General features: G+C 51.4%; 1 pseudogene; it reads right to left on the bottom strand.

Annotated features, from left to right (window-relative positions):
* Positions 1 to 1,996: 1,996 nt before the first annotated feature.
* Positions 1,997 to 2,115, bottom strand: LOC122901311 (annotated as a pseudogene).
* Between the last annotated feature and the right edge of the window lie 210 nt (positions 2,116 to 2,325).

Below are 2,325 nucleotides of genomic sequence, written 5' to 3'. Positions count from 1 at the left end.
GCAGGCGTCAAGGGACCGCTGACAACTGGACCGCAGACTGGACTGCTGGGCCGCCGCCGGAGGCTGGATGCTGCAGGCGGCGGCTTGGGGCCGGCGGGAGGCTGGAGACTGCAAACGCGGTTGTAGCTCTTACAAGAGCTGTTATAGCTCTTCTATTCCCCGTTGACTCCCCTGCTCTCCGCGGACTTCCACAGCTCTCCGCACCGCTTCACCGCTCTCTGCCGACTTCACCGCTCTCTGCCGACTTCACCGCTCTCCGCGGACTTCACCGCTCTCCGCAGACTCCAACCCTCCTGCAGCAGCCGCTGCTCTCCTGCAGCAGCCCCCCTTTGACAGCCTGGCAGAGTAACCTTTATGGGGGTGGTTAAGCCCCGCCCCTACACAGGTGGCCAATTGAATTCCAATTTTCCCAGTGGATATACATACGGCTTACTGATTGGATGACTCCACTCAGTCTGCCCCACCCTTACATTCCCCCCTTTCCTTTGTAGATTAGTCAAATCCTTGACTTTTCAGATGGTTCTACCTTATATTGAACATATAAGACTAACATTCTATCGCCCCAATTTTCTTTAGTATAACAACAATACACTCACAGTTTCCTAGTTTCAGTCTATGGTCAGCAGGGTCTTTTGGCTGCATTTCCCATTTCTGGAGGGCATCCTTACTCTCAGCTCGTTTGACATGACCCGCATGAACCCAGGCCCTGATTCCTTCCACTTTTACTGCCGTGGGGGTGGTTAGGATAACAGTAAATGGTCCCTTCCAATGAGGCTCCAAATTCCCCACTTGATAGCGACGTATCCAAACCAAGTCCCCGGGTTGGTAAGGATGTGGTTCCACCGTCTCTGTTCCAGTATAGGCAGTTTGGATCCCTTCTTTTTAAGACAGACTGTAATGCCTGCAGTGACTGGGATATAGACTGATCAGTCATTTCTGCTAGGGAAACCTCCTGCAAACTAGGACAGAGCTCCCAAACATTATTTTAAATGGGGTCACCTTGTTTATTACATCGTGCCCTGAGAGTAAAAGGAAGGAGATTTTCTATCCACCGTCAGCCTCCAGAATTAACTTTGTCAAGGTCTTTTCGAGAGTCTGGTTCATTCTCCTTGCTCAGAGCTCTGGGGCCAGTAGGCACACTGTAGTTTCCAGTTAGTGCCTGTGGCCTCGGCCATCTGTAGTGCCTTGGTGAATGCAATCAGCTTTGCTTTTCCACCGAGATCCTATGTGGCAGGGCTGTCATCCAGAGTCTCTGCCCAGGAGAAACCATTGCAGCCCCCGCATACCTCTTTTCCACTGACCATGTAACTACTCCCTTCTGTGAACAGAGTCATTTCCGCATCCGGGAGGGGAGTGTCTCTGAGATCCGGCCTTATTCCTGTGACTTGGGTTAAGACCTCCCCACAGTCGTGTGGATGGTCAGCTAGCTCTTCTGGCAGCAGTGTGGCTGGATTTAGCACTGCTGGGGGTCGGAAGGCCACTTTTGGTTCATTGAGGAGAAGGGCCTGATACCCCGTTACTCGGGCGTTCGTCATCCATCGGTCTGGTGGAGTTCGGAGAAGGCCCTTGATAACGTGGGTGGTGGTCAATATGAGATTTTGACCCAGAGTCAATTTGCATGCATCCTTGACCAGGAGGGCCATGGCAGCAATTATGCAGAAGCAAAGGGGGAACCCAGCTGCTACTGGATCTAGTTTCTTGCTAAGATAGACCACTGGCCTTCACCATACCGTAGAGTCTGAGTCAAAACTTCTTTAGTCAGCCCTGCCTTCACATACAAGTGGAAGGGCTTGGTAACATCTGTGATGACCAATGCTGGGGCACACAGTAAGGCTCCTTGTAATTCCCGAAATGCTCCTTCTGCCTCAGCTGTCCACACTCTACCATAGTGAGTCCTCCCTTAGCCAATTCGTAGAGAGGTTGTGCCATCTCCGTGAAGGTAGCATCCACAGCCTGCAGTAGCCCACCGTCCCAAGAAATTCCCTCTTGGAGATCAAAGCAAAAGCAACCGGTATTCTCTGGCAGTCTTCCATCCAAGTACTAACCAGGCCCAACCCTTCTTAGCTTCCAAGATCAGACGAGATCTGGCGCCTTCAGGGTGGTATGGCCGTAGACAATCATAAGGTTCTTACCCGATATTCTCAGATGAGTGTACGAGACATCCTATATAACATGGAACCGTCCTCCCCTTGTGGAGGAAGCTGAACTTTCTCATACCCTACTGTTACCTTAATTTGTTCAGGCTTGGTTAGCTACCATATCTCTCTCGTTCATAGTTACATTGGCCCCCGGCCTTCTTGGGCTACTGATGCCTTGTGGTCATAC

This window comes from Neovison vison, chromosome 2, assembly GCF_020171115.1.
Source record: "Neovison vison isolate M4711 chromosome 2, ASM_NN_V1, whole genome shotgun sequence".
NCBI lineage: Eukaryota > Metazoa > Chordata > Mammalia > Carnivora > Mustelidae > Neogale > Neogale vison.
The sequence above is the reverse complement of the archived record's forward strand: the minus strand, read 5'-3'. Positions and strand labels throughout refer to the sequence as shown.